This window comes from Orycteropus afer, unplaced genomic scaffold (genome assembly GCF_000298275.1).
Source record: "Orycteropus afer afer isolate SDZICR_OR568_19922 unplaced genomic scaffold, OryAfe1.0 scaffold00214, whole genome shotgun sequence".
Lineage (NCBI taxonomy): Eukaryota > Metazoa > Chordata > Mammalia > Tubulidentata > Orycteropodidae > Orycteropus > Orycteropus afer.
Window position 1 is genome coordinate 4,256,852 of NW_006921801.1, and position 17,240 is coordinate 4,274,091.

The 17,240-nt window shown below is 38.2% G+C and overlaps 1 pseudogene; it reads right to left on the reverse strand.

Moving 5' to 3' along the window:
* LOC103203375 overlaps positions 1–10,830 on the reverse strand; it is a 15,441-nt pseudogene extending 4,611 nt beyond the window's left edge.
* Positions 10,831–17,240: the final 6,410 nt, after the last annotated feature.

A 17,240-nucleotide genomic window follows, 5' to 3' on the forward strand; every position in this document is an offset into this window, starting at 1 on the left:
GCACCATCTAGTTCTTCTGGTCTCAGTCATGAAGGCCGAGGATCGTATGGGTGTACTATTGCTAGGACTAATTGTTTCCATGAATTTTTGGTTTTCTTCATTCTTCATTGCTCTGGATGAGGAGAGACCCATTGTTGAATCTAGATGGCTGCTTGAAAGCTTTTAAGATCCCAGTCGCTACTCACCAAAGTAGGAGGTGGAACAATGTTTTGTGTAGTATGTTATGCCAGCAGCTCAATATCTTTAGCCAAAACAAGGCCAGGAGCTGACTGTGGAATGACCATCAACTGCTCATATGCAAGTTCCAGTTGAAGCTGAAGACAATTAAAACAAGTCCATGAGAGCCAAAATAAGACCTTGATTATATCCCTCCTGAATTTAGAGACCATCTAAAGAATAGATTTGATGTACTGAACACCAGTGACTGAAAACCAGAGGAATTGTGGGATGACATCAAGAACATTATCCAGGAAGAAAGTAAGAGGTCATTAAAAAGATGAGGAAAGAAGAAAAGACCAAAATGGATGTCAGAAGAGACTCTGAAACTTGCTTTTGAGTGGAGAGTAGCTAAAGCAAGTGGAGGAAATGACAAGATAAAAGAGCTGAACAAAATATTTCAAAGAGTAGCTCGAGCAGACAAAGCCAATTACTATAATGAAATATGTAAAGACCTGGAGTTAAAAAATCAAAAGGGAAGAACGTGCTTGGCATTTCTCAAGCTGAAAGAACTGAGGGACAAATTTAAGCCTCAAGTTGCAATATTGAAAGATTCTGTGGGCAAAATATTGAATGATGTCAGCAGCATCAAAAGAAGATGGAAGGAATACACAGAGTCATTGTACCAAAAAGAACTGGTCGGTCTTCATCCATTTCAGGAGGTGGCATATGTTCAAGAACTAATGGTATTGAAGGAAGGAGTTGAAGCTGTATGAAAGAAATTGTCAAAAAACAAGCCTCCAGGAGTTGAGAGAATACTCACTGAGATGTTTCAACAAATTGATGCCCTGCTGGAGGCACTCATTCTGTTATGCCAAGAGATTTGCAAGACAGCTGCCTGGCCAATTGACTGGAAGAGATCCATATTTGTACTCATTCCAAAAAGAAGTGATCCCACAGAATGTGGAAATTATCAAAGAATATCATTAATATTGTATGGAAGTAGAATCTTATTGAAGATAATTCAAAAACAGTTGCAGCAATATATTGATAGAGAACTTCCAGAAATGCAAGCTGGATTCAGAAGAGGCCATGGAATGAGGGATATCATTGCTGATATCAAATGGATCTTGGCTCAAAGCAAAGAGTACCAGAAAGATGTTTACTTATGTTTTATTGACTATGCAAAAGCATTTGATTGTGTGGATTATATAACAAATTGTGGATAACATTGAGAAGAATGGGGATTCTAAAACACTTAAATGTACTCATGAGGAACCTATACATAGACCCAGGAGGCTGTTCAAACAGAACAAGGGGACGCTGCATGATTTAAAATCAAGAAGGGAGTGAATCAAGGTTGTATCCTTTCACCGTACTTATTCAGTCTACATGCTGAGCAAATAATCCGAGAAGCTAGACTTTAGGAAGAAGAACGTGGCATCAAGATTGGAGAACGAATCATTAACAACCTGTGATACACTGATGACACAACTTTCCTTGCTGAAAGTGAGGATGACTTGAAGCACTTACTGATGAACATTGAAGACTACAGTCTGCAGTATGGATTACATCTTGATATAAAGAAAATAAAAATCTTTGCCACTGCTCTTTTAAGCAGCATCATGATGAATGGAGAAAAGATTGAAGTTATCAAAAACTTCATTCACATTGCTTGGTTCTGTAATCGATGCCAATGGAAGCAGCAGTCAGGACATCAGATGATGTATGTGTGTGGGGAAAATCAGCTGGAAAAGATCTCTTTCAAGTACTGAAGAGCAAAGATGTCTCCTTGAGGATTAGGGTACGTCTGACACAAGCCATGATATTTTCATTCGCCTCCTATGCCTGTGAGAGCTGGACAATGAATAAGGAAGACCAAAGAATAATTGAAGCTTTTGAGTTGTGGTGCTGGCGAAGAATGCTGAAAGTACCAGGGACTGCTAAAAGAGCTAACAAATCTGTCCTGGAGGAAGTGCAGCCATTGAAATGCTCCTTGGAAGCGAGAACAGCCAGAGTTCGCCTCACCTACTTTGGCCATGTTATCAGAAGAGACCATTCCCTGAAGAAGAATGTCATGCTTGGTAGGGTGGAGGGTCAACGAAAGAGGGGAAGGCCCTCAAGGAGATGGATTGACAAATGGCTGCGGTGATGGGCTCAAGTATAGTAAAGATCATGGAGGTGGCGCAGGACTGGGCAGTGTTTCGTTCTGCTGTGCATAGGGTGGCTAAGAACTGGAGACGACTCGACAGCACCTAACAACAACAACAATCTGAGAATATGCTCCTCCTTTTTGGTTTGGTTTGAGCAATAGATTTCTTTCTTACTAGCAATGAACTAATCTAAAATATAAAAAATATAAGTTCTAACTTGTGCATTAGAATTGGGTCTGGAAAAATTAATGTTTCAAAAATATGAGTCTTAAAATCCAGCTATAAATATTTAAATTACTGTATTATATCAATAATGGAGCTCTGCGTAGGGCAAGCAAGACTGCTAACCAGAAGGTTGGAGCTTCAAGTCCACCAGCCACTCCACAGAAGGAAGACTGCAATCTACTTACATAAAGATTTACTGCTTCAGAAACCCAACCAAAAACCAAACCAAACTCACTGCCATCGAGTCAATTCTGACTCATAGCGACCTCTTTTGGGTTTCTAAGGTGGTAAATCTTTATGGAAGTAGATTGCTCAGTCTTCCTTCCGCAGAGTGGCTGGTGTTTGACCTGCCAACCTTCTGGTTAGCAGTCAAATGCCTTAGGCACTACGCCACCAGACCTCCTTATGAGTCGGAATTGCCTCTGGCAGTGAGTTTCGTTTTTTGGTTTATTACATAAATTTTTCACTGAATCAGCTCACTAGTGGGATTTCTCCTAAAACTTAACTTTTGTTAACCCAAATCAGTTGCCATCAAGTTATTTCTGACTCATGGCCACCCCATGTGTGCATAGAACTGCACTCCATGGAGTTTTCAAGGCTGTGACCATTTGGAAATAGATCAGCAAGTCTGTTTTCCTAGGTGCCTATGGTTGGGTTTGAACCACCTTTCAGCAGCTATTCAAGCACTTAGTGGTTTGTACCACCAGGGACTTTTCTTTGACTTTACTACTGTGTGTTAGGCTTATGTTGATTTGATTATTATCTTTTAGTGTTAAACTGTTTTTCATCCCTTTTCTGATTTTTACCTTGAAGCTAGTCAACAGAGCATTACTTAGTATAATTAATTTAGATTGAATGCATAGAATAAAATACTGACATGCCACATTTTAAACGTGTGTGGTCTGGTATTACAGTAGTTTGACGTTTTATCCAACTTTCCATTTCAGCTGACAGGCTACCTCAGAGACAAAGAGCCACAGAGAGAGGTGTGTAAAGTATACTCATCCTCTTTTCCTCATCAGTCTTTTAGAAAACAATTTGAGTTAACATTCTCCTTGAACGTAAGCCATGAAGTTGAATTATGTGATAACTAAATTTCCAAAAACAATTATTTAATGGTTTAGAGTTCATATGATTAGGAAAATGGAGTTGGGAAAATCATATGGGAGAAAAATTTATTTCCTGAGGATTAAGAGCTGTAAAATATCCACAGGAAGCTAAACATTAGGCTTCATGTTGCTACTTACTGCCTTCATTCAATTCACACTTTCATTAAATGTTTTTGAAATACATGTCTTTTTCCCCCTACGGTTGCAGCACTTGTATTTTTAAAGATTTCCCTTCTAGTTCTTTCTACACAGCAAGTTTTTTGAAAATAATATGTCAAATCTAGCATTCAGTGTATATGTTTTAAGTTTACAGATTATAAAGAAAACAGTAGGTGGTTTTTCAAACCTTTGTTCTTGAAAAACAGGCCATATTTAGGCATTAGTAAATGGAAACATTCTTGACTAGTGCTTTCCAAATAATAAAAATTTTTATTGTATAAAGGAGGAAGGGAACTTAACATCTGAATTAGGGTAATTTTTTCCTATATCCTATTAGCTAATTCCAAGATTGTTTAATATGGTATCCACCCATTTCATTTGGCTGCAACCTTTGCCCTCACGAAAGAACACTGAATTACTTATGTGTATGTGCTTTGGCACACCATGAAGGTGCCCTTAATAGTATTGCTTTTGTCTTTGAAACAGCCCACAGTTACAACTACAAATAAAAGGGTGGGGTAGGAGGGCATGACAGATAACAATGTTTGGCTAATCTGTTTTGTACTACTAACCTTTTGTGTTCCTTGTACTAAACCCTTTTGATTCAATAGGGACCCTGTAGGACTGAGCATAACTGCCCCATAGGATTTCCAAGGCTGAAAATCTTACAGAAACTGACTGACACCACCCTCCCCCCTCCAAAAAAAAAAAAAAGGCTTTGGTTTCAAACTACTGACCTTTGAGTTAATAGCTGAGTGCTTAATCACTGTACCACCAGGGCTCCTTGTTGCTTAGACTATGTACTGCATTTTTGGAATACTGCTTCCAGTTAACTAAAATGTGTAACTTTTTAACATGTTTACAATTGACTGGTTTGAATTCTTTTAATGAAGGCAAGCAAAACAAAAATCTGTGGGAAGAAATTGAGTGATCTTGCCTCTATTAGCATCCCTCCCCCCACATGTATGTTTAAATACTTACATACTTACACTTTAATTATTTTATGCGAGTATTGCCCTTCATATATTAATTTTAGTTTGGATTAGAAATTTGGGAGGATAGCCTTGGGTTGTTTTTTTTTAATTGTGGTAAAAATAAGCACGCTACAACATTCTCAACACATTTTCTACATTTATAATTCAGTGTTACTGATTACATTTTTAATGCTGTGACATTGGTCTTGGATTTTAACTCTTTTTCAGTGCACAGTAATACTATCTCTGCTATGTAATTTTTTTTAACTGAGAATTTTTTTGTTATTTGTCTGAGAGGCAGTTTTTAATTGCTGAGACGTGCTATAGTGAGTAGAAGAAAAGTATGGTTTGTGTCTAACTTTGTACTAATTTGAAATGACTTTATCAATTGATGAAAAAGAAGAAAGTAAATGTCCATTATGCAGAATTCAGAAAACCTTCCTTACGGAAGTTTTATCTTTGAATCAACTATTTCTTAATAGGAAAAGGGGAAAAAATTAGTCTTTAATGAGCACCGATTAATGTTATTTAATCTTCATGGTAACCTTATATGATTGTTAGCCTGTATTCCCATTTCACTGATTCAGAAATGGAAGATCAGGGAAAACAAGCATTTTGCTTAGAATTACAGACACTACAGCATGTAATAGTTTGACTTCAAAGCCACTACTTTTTGTTTTAAATATATCATTTTTGACATTGAAGTAACTTTATTTCTAGGGTGTCTGTCCTTTGGGAGATCCACCGCATAGCATAAAATATTTTTAATGTGTGAAATAAATCAGAATTTGATGATACTTAAAATACACTGAGAAAAATAGTGTGTTTTTAATTTTTCATGCCATTAATTGGTAATAACTTTACTTTTAAAGGTTATTACAGCTAATGTAAATCCCTTAATATGACTTTTTAAATTTGATTCTCATATTAAGGTTCTTCTGTAGTTGGATTCTCTTCATTTTACAGATGATGAAATTGAGGTACAAGCTGGAACTAAAATAGGTTTTTCTAGCTTGGCATATACTGCTACACTATAGCACTCTAGTTACACTATACTCTAAGCACTAAGTATTGCTAGATGAGAGGTCCAGGTTTCCAAAAGAAAACTGGTTTAATGTGAATATTACACACTGTTTTGGAGTTAAGAGACTTTAGGCAAAGCAGTATCAATCAATTCCTCCTTAATTCCCAGTCTATAAAATGAAGAGGTGAATTGAGTATAGGAGCTCTGGTAGCTTAGTGGCTAAGGCACTTGACTGCTAACCAGAAGGCTGGCGGTTCAAACCCACCAGCCACTCCTCGGAAGGAAGGTTGGGCATTCCTACTTCTGTAGTGATACTGCCTTGGAAACCCAAGGAGGGGTCGCTATGAATCGGGGCCGACTCGATGGCGACTCGATGGCAAATAACAACAACAACATAAGCTATATAAGGCTATAAGCCTTTTAGCTCTAGGGTAATTATGATTTAAAAACTTCAGGAGTCTTTGAATAGAAAAAAAAAATACATCCTTGTCATTAGAACTTGCTGTTTAATATATCAAAAAAGAAAAAAGAAATGTATTTAATACCATATCAGAGGGTTTTGTGTTTTAACATTTCTATAACTATTTTAATGTACTTTTTTCTTTGGGTGTATATCAATCATAAAAAATATTGTAAGGGTCCATTGTCTTTGTCATACTGCCAAAGGAATTTATGGCACAAAATTTCAGAAACCCCAGAGCTGCATGTACTTGCCAGTTGACTATAAGTGGCCTAGATTGATTCCGGTTGGTATGAAAGACCTTTTTGAACACTACTTTTGGAGGGTGGAGGGTGGAGAAGGGGAGTTGTCTCTGTAGTGATTGCATAGAAAAACCCACTGCCATGGAGTTGATTTCTACTCATAGCGGCCTCCATTGGCTTTCCAAAGCTATAAATCTTTACAGATGTAGATTGTCTCATCTTCCTCCCTCGGAGCAGCTGGTGGATTTGAACAACTGACCTGGCCAGCAGCAAAATACTTTATCCACTATGCCACCAGAGCTCCTTGTAGTGATTGCTTAGGTTTCCAAAATGATAGACTATGATGATTGTTTGACATTCCTCTGATAATGAGCAAGTTGCATAGAAATAAAATGATGATAAAAATACATTTATGATCACGTCTACTTTGGATTTACTTTTCTTAATAATTAAGTTTCTAAGCAGTTGTTCCATTAGAGACATAAAGGAAATGGCCTCTTCTTTGAGGTTATCGGCTATTGATTTTCCAAGCAGGAGGACTAGTCTGTTAAGAACAAAAGTTACCCACACAACACACAGACTGCACACAAGTATTTCTGAAACAGAAGATCTGGTAGAAGGCAGTATTACCTTAAAAATGTTAGAACACTTACTGCTGAGTTTTTGTATGTGCAGGTTTTTTTTTTTTTTTTTAAACTTTATTTCTCTTTGCTTCCTTGGCTGTTGATAATTCATGTAATTGATTATGGGGAAGGAAATAGTAACAGTTCTTCATATTTGTAAAATTTAGGAATACCCACAGAATTTAATAGCTTAAATGTAACACAAAGACCTCTGGAGATGGTCCTGTGGTGAGTCTGTTAATTCCATTTGTAATGCATCTATCTTTAGATTGGGTAGGGTGGGATTTACATTCCCTAGGTTACAATGAGTTTCCAGATCTTTATCAGTCACTATTAGGAGGGACTGTTTTTAAAAGTGATAATGAGGCAGCTATTCCCTGGAGGCTATTTAGTCACTGGCAGAATTGTCAGAACCCTGAAATAGTGTGGAAAAACTCTGGACGGAAAAAGCTTTGAAGGCAAACCAAAAACTGCTTTTTTTGGAGAGGGTAAGATAGAGATTGCTTCGTGGCAACATGTATGGATGGGATGGAGGTGGCAAGGAAACCAGCTGAACTTTCATGAAGTCTGAGCTCTATAGAAGGTGGAAGAGATTAGTAGAATTTTCCTAAAGCACTCTAGTGTGAACATGAAGTTTTGAGTGCAGTGAGATTAAATTGCTAATAGCAACTTTACTGGAAGTATGTTTTGTGTATAAATTAGCTAAATGTAATTTGACTTTCAGACAAAAAAATCCTTCTGGGGCAGCTTGTTTTTGTTGCCAGTTTGAGAGAAGAATTTAAGTAGGATTTCTTGCCAATGGGTATTTTACTGGTGTTAGAGTAGGGTGGGAATATTCCTGAATTTACAGGTCCCATTAGTATCAGAGTTTACTAAGTAAAGGAGACAGGTGATCTTTGGCCTGATTAGATAGAATGAAGAAATGTAGACCATACCTTCAGGTATGTCTAACCACCTCAGTTTAAAGTACAAAAGGAATCTTTTTTTTTTTTTTTTTAAGATTAGAACTTCGCCAGCCTGCCTGCCTGCCAACATAACAAGCCATAAAACCTTGTTTAGTTTTCCTTAAGTCCAGAAATGATTCTATACTAAATCCAAACAAATCAAATCACTCTTAAGGGAGTAAGTGGAAACATGTGTAGCCGCCTTGGCTGGACTGCTGTATCTGCCTGTAAAGGCTCAGATCTCCTTGCTAAGCAAATTCCTTCCTAACATCCAATGACCATCATCGTCATCGTCGTCATCATCATCATCATCATCATCATCATCATAGTTCAGTCTGGAGGGGAACAGAGGATGTGACAGCATTTATTTATCTGAAATGTGTTTTGTAAATTCTGACCACAATAACTCTTCTAGCTAGATAGAATCAGCTTGACAGCTGTATAAAGACATGTTAAAATAATATATTGCATAGTCCAGTTTACATATGTTGAATACTTTTAGTGTTGGGAATAATAAAAGTATGAAAGAATGTGCCTCTTAGTGCACACCCTAGAGCTTATTGTGTTTATCATTTCAATTTCTCACAGCACAAGTGGAAATAATCCCTTTATAGTGCTTGAGAAGAGTAAGATTGCAAAGGGAAACCTGGTGTGTGATACGGGGTTATTGGCTGCAAACTGCTGAGGTAATTCCTGAGGGATAACTCCTGCCTTCTTTTCCTGAGCTGGGCCGGATTGGGTATCATGTAACATAGAAATGTCTGAAAATTTTACTTGGTGCTACAGATGATTTTGATGAGACAGTAGTAAATTAAGTGATTATTAATTTTTTATTATAAAAGTTATACATACTCCCTGTAAGAATAAAGGAGAATACAAACAAAAGAAAGGAGACAAACTTGCTGGGAAAACTTCAGTGTTTTTTTTTTTTTAAAAAGGATAGTGAATTAAGCCTTCCTGAACTTCTATCACTAGTTCTCATGTTTTTTGTTTTTTATTTTTTATAAAATGTTTAAAAGTACAGTATTTAGAGAGTCAAATAGCTCTTTAAGACTTGTTTTGCAAAGTGACAGTCCTCTTACCCTTAATCCCTTTCCGCCTTAAAGGCAAAAACTCTTAAGTTCTTTTAGTTGATTTTTTGTTTTTTGGGGGGGAGGGAAGTTTGGTGTTTGTTGTTGTTGTTATGTGCCATCGAGTCAGGCCTGACTCATAGCGACCCTTCCTTGGGTTTCCGAGGCAGTATCACTACGGAAGTAGATTGCCCCATCTTCTTTCCGAGGAGTGGCTGGTGGGTTTGAACCACCAGCCTTCTGGTTAGCAGTCAAGTGCCTTTAGCCACTATGCTACCAGAGCTCCCAGTGATTTCTCAGCTTCAGGCATTATCTCTTGATTTCCCATTATTGCAGAAGAGGATTTAGCTATTTCCTCATCCCCCTTTTCTGCTCCCTGGTCCTCATAGTATAGGTATTCATAACTTGTCTTAGATTGTATTCAGTGTTTACACTGTAAAGACCAAAAGTGCTATTCATACGTAAGGTATGCAGTAATCCGTGATCACTTTTACTTTCATATACAACTTTTGACTTTTTGTGAAATAAATATATATTTTTTATTGCTGTTGTTTGCTTCTAGCTAATTCAGTCTAAATTGACGCTTAATTTCCGTTTCAGGAAATCGGTTGGACACTTCAGGTATTCTGTTAGTTTCATACTCCTGAAGATGTGCTCCCATCTAGACTGGTTGCCCACTGTTTTTTTATGCACAGCTGTTATCCTAGGACTTCTTTTCACCTGCATCCAACTGGCCTTGGCTTCTCTTGCAACTTGCTGTTTTTCCCTATCTCTCTATCTTTTATGCTAGAGATGTCTAATAATTTTTGACTGCTGATATTTAATAGTGGAGTTCTAAAATGCTAATTGGGATGAGGATTCAAGTAGGGCTTACCAGTCATGAGCTTCACTGTAGGAAGATCTGCCTGACAAATTTAGTTTGGGAATTTGTCAACATCTTGACATCTTTCCTCTGGATTAATAATTGGTCAGATTCCCCAGAGAAGACTCTTCTAATCTCCCTTGACTGGGAGTGAAGGCCTAACATCATTTTGGGTGATGCAAATGATTAAGTACTCAAGTACTAGCAGAAAAGTTGACAGTTTGAACCCATCCAGAAATGCCTCAGAAAATAGGGCCGGTGATCTGCTTCTGAAAGGTCTCAGCCTTAAAAACCCTATGGAGCGGTTCTACTCTGTACACATGGGGTTGCTATGAGTTGGAATTGAGTCAGTGCCAACTAACAACTGGTAGAGGGGCTAGGATTGATGGTGTGTTGGAGATGGCTTATAGCAGCTCATGAGAGCCAATTGTTAAATTTTCAGGAATTTTGCAAACTAGTTGTTAATGCAGTGATTATTAAAATTTATGTGAACTTACAATGAAATGAATTATATAAAAAAACAAGGTGTAATAAATCCTAAAAACTCATCACTTCCTAATTATTTTATTACATTTTACTTGTTAGTGCTCTTTAGGCTATTTATGTCCATTACATCTATGTGGTGGACATTCTGTTCAGTGTTGTGTTAACTGTGTGTCTCTCCTAAACTCTGCATTCAGTGACATCATTTTGATAGCTTGAAGGGGCCATGGAAAGAATTTATACCACAGAAATCTACCAATACTACAGATAACCACTCTGGACCCCTAGATAGTTGTTAAACGTTTACCCAACACACTGTGAGCTGGGGTCCATCTTACCTGGTCATCCCTGCTGCAGATAACCCTCCACAGACATAAACCATCAACTTTTTTGCAAGAGTGAGGGAAGGACAATTGCCAGTTGGCCTGCCTGAATGAGTGAGGAAGGATATCTGAGAATTGGACTACATTTCAGAAATATTTTCTTTTAATCCGGACTATTTTTAATCCCTGCTGCCTCCAATAGCTAAGACTTTCTTAGGGGCAGGATTTCTTTATGTTCACCTTTGGTTTCTGTTTTCTTGCTTTTCTAAGTCCTTTACATTTTTCCATCTGTTTTGATACAGCTTAAAGTTTGTGAATGTAATCTCCAGTTCTCTTTGTCTTTGTGGATTTATGCCTTCTTAAAATCCCTTGGAATTTAGGAAAGGAATGATAGGTAAATGTTTAGTCTAATACCTTACCCAGAAGTCTGGGATAACATTTTAGACAAAAATAGGTAAATAATGGTTCTAAATAGGCCTTGTGTCTCAGTGGTAGAATTCTTGCCTCCCAGGAGGAGACCTGCCACTTGTCTGTCATTTGTTGGACTGTGGTGGCTTGAGTGTTGCTGTGAGATTGGAGGCTGTGCCACTGGTATTTCAAATACCAGCAGGGTCACCCATGCATGCATGGTGGACAGGTTTCAGCAGAGCTTCCAGACTAAGACAGACTTGGAAGAAGGAAGGGGCCATCCACTTCTCAAAGAATGGGCCAGTGAAAACCTTATGAATAGCAGTGAAACAATGATATATTACTGGAAAATGTTACAAATACCCCTGAAACATTGTCCAATATAGTGCCTGAAGATGAGCCCCTCAGGTTGGAAGGCACTCAAAATACGACTGGGGAAGAGCTGCCTCCTCAAAGTAGAGTCGACTTCAATGATATGGATGGAGTAAAGCTTTCGGGATCTCCATTTGCTGATGTGGCATGCCTCAAAATGGGAAAAAATAGCTGCAGATGTCCACTAATAATTGGAAAATGGAATATATGAAGTATTAATCTAGGAAAATTAGAAGTTGTCAGAAATGAAATGGAATGCATAAAGATGAATATCCTAGGCATTGGTGAGCTGAAATGACAGCTTTTGGCCATTTAGAATCAGACAACCATGTGATATGCTATGCTGGGAATGAGAGATTGAAGAGGAATGGTGTGGCATTCATTGTCACAAAGAATGTTTCAAAATCTATCCTGAAGTACAGTGCTGTCAGTGATAGGATAATATCCACACACCTACAAGGAAGACCAGTTAATACTACAACTATTCAAATTTACACACCCACCACCAAAGACGAAGAAATTGAAGATTTTTACCACCTTCTTCAGTCTGAAATCGACCAAGACCAAACATGTGATCAAGATGTGTTGATTATTACTGGTGATTGGAATGCAAAAATTGGAAACAAAGAAGAATCACCAGTAGGAAAATATGTCTCGGTGATAGAAATGATGCCGGAGATTGCATAATAGAATTTTGCAAGACCAATGACTTAATTAATTATAAATACTTTTTTTTCAACAACATAAACGCTGTCTATACATGTGGACTTTGCCAGAAGAAATGCACAGAATCAGATCGACTACATCTGTGGAAAGAGGGAATGGAGAAGCTCAGTATCTTCAGCCAAAACTAGACCAGGAGCTGACTGTGGAACAGACCATCAAGTCATATGTAAGTTCAAGTTGAAGCCGAAGACAATTAAGTCTGTGAGAGCCAAAGTATGACCTTGATTGTATCCCTCCTGAATTTAGAGACCATCTGAAGAATGGATATGACACATTGAACACCAGTGACCAAAAAAGAGAGAAATTATGGGATGACATTAAGAGCATCATCCATGAAGAAAGCAAAAGGTCATTAAAAAGACAGGAAAGGAAGAAAAGACCAAAATGGCTATCAGAAGACACTCCGAAGCTTGCTCTTGAACGGAGAGGCGCTAAAGCAAATGGAAGCAATGGAAAGGTAAAAGAGCTGAACAGAAGATTTCAAAGAGCAGCTTGAGAAGACAAAGTCAATTATAATGAAATGTGCAAAGACCTAGAGTTAGAAAACCAAAAGGGAAGAACACGCTCAGTGTTTCTCAATCTGAAGGAGCTGAAGAAAAAATTCAGGTCTTGAGTTGCAGTATTGAAAGATTCTATGGGCAAATATATATTGAATGATGCAGGAAACACCAAAAGAAGATGGAAGGAATTCAGAGTCACTGTACCAAAAAGAATTGGTTGATCTTCATCCATTTCAGGAGGTGGCATACAATCAAGAACCAGTGGTATTGAAGGAAGAAGTCAAAGCTGTATTGAAGGAATTGGCGAAAAACAAGGCTCCAGGAATTGACAGAATATGCATTGCAATGTTTCAATAAATGGATGCTGTGCTGGAGGCACTCACTATGCCAAGAGATTTGGAAAACAGTTACCTGGCCAGCTGACTGGAAGACATCCATATTTGTACTCATTCCAAAGAAAGATGATCCCACAGAATGTGGAAATTATCAAACAATATCATTAATATCACATGCAAGTAAAATCTTACTGAAGATAATCCGAAAATGGTTGCAGCAGTGTGCTGACAATGAAATTCTGGAAATGCAAGCTGGATTCAGAAGAGAATGTGGAACGAAAGATATCACTGCTGATGTTAGATGGATCTTGGCTCAAAGCAAAGAGTACCAGAAAGATGTTTACTTGTGTTTTATTGATTATGCAAAAGCATTCTAGTGGGTGGGTCATAACAAATTATGGATAACATTGAGAAGAGTGGGAATTCTAGAACACGTAATTGTGCTCATGAGGAACCTGTATATAGACCCAGGAGGCTGTTGTTCAAACAGAACAGGGGAATACTGTATGGTTTAAAATCAGGAAAGGGGTGTGTCAGGGTTGTATCCTTTCATCATACTTATTCAATCTGTATGCTGAGCAAATAATCCGAGAAGCTGGACTATATGAAGAAGAATGCAGCATCAGGATTCGAGGAAGAAGACTCATTAACAACCTGTGATATGCACATCTGCTTATCACACAACCTTGCTTGCTGAAAGCGAAGATGAAGCCATAACTGATGAAGAATCTGCAGTATGGATTACATCAACATAAAGAAAATGAAAATCCTGACTGCTGGACCCCAGTAAGCAGCATCACAATAAATGGAGAGAAGATTGAAGTTGTCAAAGATTTCATATTACTTGGCTCCAAAATCAAGCCAATTGCAGCAGCAGTCAAGATATCAGACAACGTATTGCATTGGGCAAATCTGCAAAAGATCTCTTTAAAGTGCTGAAGAGCAAAGATGTCTCTTTGAAGACTAAGGCACACCTAACTCAAGCCATGGTGTTTTCATTTGCCTCATGTACAAATGAAAGCTGGACAATGAATAAGGAAGACCAAAGAAGAGTTGATGCTTTTTAGTTGTGGTGTTGGTGAAGAATACTGAAAGTGCCATGGACTGCTAGAAGAATGAACAAATCTGTCCTGGAAGAAGTGTAGCCAGAATGCTCCTTGGAATTGAGAATGACCAGACTTTGTCTCACCTACTTTGGTTATGTTGTCAGAAAGGACCATTCCCTGGAAAAGATAACATGTTTGGTAAAGTGAAGGGTCAATGAGAAAGGGGAAGGCCCTCAACAAGATGGATTAACACAATGACTGCAACAATGGGCTCAGGTCTAACAAGGATAGTGAGGCTGGTGCAGGATCGGGCAGTGTTTCCTTCTGTTGTACACAGGGTCACTGTGAGTCGGAGCTGACTCAGTGCTACCTAACAACAACATGTGGGAGATACCAGTTTTGTTCCCAGCCAGTGCACCTCATGTGCAGCCACTCTGTTTGTCTGTGGAGGCTTACGTGCTGCTGTGACGTGGAATACGTTTCAGTGGAGCTTTCAGAGTATAAGGCAGATTAGGGAGAAAGGCCTGGTCATCTACTTTTGAAAAAGTCAGTCAGTCAAAACCCCATGAATCACAGTGGTTCAGTTTGCAACAATCATGGGGGGGGGGGTGGCCAGGATTGGGCAGATTCCATTTTGTTGTTCATGGGGTTGCCATGAGTCACAGGCCAACTCTACAGCAGCTAACAATGACAATAATAAACAGGCCTAGCCAATCCCCTGTTGGTTTGCAAGTCATATATAAATGCAGTCAGAAAAAAGGTACTGATTCTGGAATATTTTTTATTTTCTGTAAGGGAAGAAGTAACAGTCTATAAGTAGTTGTGGAGTCAGTTGCCCTGGATTAGTTTTTTATTTGCATGTGTGGGGAGATAAGGACATTCAAAACAAATAGTTTTAAGTCACATAGTCTTAAGGGGAACTGGAACAATACTATCTCATTGTCCCAGATTGTGTAGCCGTTCCACTTGCCCATCAGGGACTGACTCTAGTGACCTGGTCACCTCAGCCACTCTGAAGCAGGCATCTGTTGCTTCATAATCTAGTGAGTCTTCCGATCTTGTGACTCTGCCTCCATTCTCTTGTGCTCAAATTCAGTAGTACTCCCCCTTCCCTATGGGGTTTGATGTTATTGGGTTGGTTGTGTACCATTATCCTTAATTTCATACCATGCCACCTCATAGTCCACTGAGTTCTTCTTTGTCTATTTATTGATGGTTACCTTTTGGTTTAAGACCAGAATAGGAAGGTTATGGGATATAAAGGTAGCAACTTAAGTAGAAGAAATTGCCTGTGATCATTCAGAAGGGATTTGTCTGTCTGCCAGGCACTTAAGAATCTCTTGGATTTCTCTTTTGAACAGCACGTGTATTTACAGATACTTAACTTTTTAAAAATTATTTATTTATTTTTGTGGTTCAGGATAGTGACAGCCAGAGGTGGATGTGACTTCAAAGGACTAAAATCTGATCAAATTCTTTTTGACACTGTTCATGTGAAATAGACCATTGTTGCATAGGTGTATGTTTTTCTTTAAAGTTGTAAAGATGGTGATTATTCTAATGGTCCAGTGTACAGGACCAACTGCTAAATTAAACATTTATACAAAAAGTGCTTCTAGCAACTGTTGCTTGTTGCTCCTCTCTTCCTTCCAGTCTCTCCTTCCCTCCCTGTCTTTTGTATTCAAGGCATTTTACAGTTTGTGCTAATAAATGTGTATTTTTTAAGCCATTGTAATATTTGATGATCTGGTAGCATAGTGCCTAAGGCACTTGACTGCTAACCAGAAGGCTGGCGGTTCAAACCCACCAGCCACTCCTCGGAAGGAAGGTTGGGCAATCTGCTTCCATAGTGATACTGCCTCGGAAACTCAAGGAGGGGTTGCTATGAGTTGGACCCGACTCGATGACACATAACAACAACAGCAACAACAACAACAATATTTAATGATCTCTTGCCTGGGAAGAAATGCTTTTCATTTTCAGGATGGATGATGGGGATTAGGCTAGGTTTTTACCATATAGTCAGGACCAATATTATATACAGTCTGAAAAGACATTTTTCTAGTTTTTGAATTTTATTCATATAAGAAATGTTTTAAAATTATAACTATCAAATCACCTTGAATGGCATATTTAACAAATCACGTTGAATTAAAAAAAAAAAAAAAAAAAAAAAAACCCACCATGATTGGGACTGTTCAGGATATCCAGATCCTCTGGCTACCATGCTTGCCATAATCCCGGCCTCAGAAACTGACCTGCATTTACCATGGTATTGACACAGCATACATATTTTTAAAATAGGAAATCTATAAATAAAGAAGTGCCTTGCTGGCATGGTTTGGAGAGAATTATGGAGCATTATAACTTTTAGGGTGAAAAAGTTTAACATTTTTTATGTATATTCAGTCTTTATTAAAACTTCTTGAAACTAGGTTACTGTTGAGATAGCAGATGGCTGTGATAAAATGGGAACACGTCAACTGTAAAAAGAAACCAATGTGGATTAAATCATAATTAAAAATATCTTTATATGACTCACAGTATTTTTGCATTGTGGTAGCTATTGTGTTTATTTCTTTTTGTTCATCTTTCAACAAAACTTAAAAAATGGACACAGTGCTGTGAGGTGTGGCACTCCCTTGCAGTAAATAATTTTAGCTTTGGTCCTGGTTCCTGAGATCAGAACTACACCTGAGGCCACCGTGTAAGGGCTGGCCAGACAAAGACTGATCACTTGCGGGCCCAGTGCTAATCTTCCTGATGCATTATGGAACCTACACAGCCACATGGTGAAGCCAGTAAAGGCCTTTGCTTTCAGAAGGGTATGCATATCACCTCCAAAGCTCTGTAGCTGCTACTCCTGGACCCCACCCTATTGTATAGTCCCCAGTTTAAGATGCATGCTATTATCACAGGCTGCACTTATGACCATCTCATATTTTGTTTTTGTACCTCTTATTATTAGTAATATGAACTACAAACAACTTTGTAGCATGTAATATGCTGTTATCATTTGCATGCCAACCCTAAAAGATTGGATTTA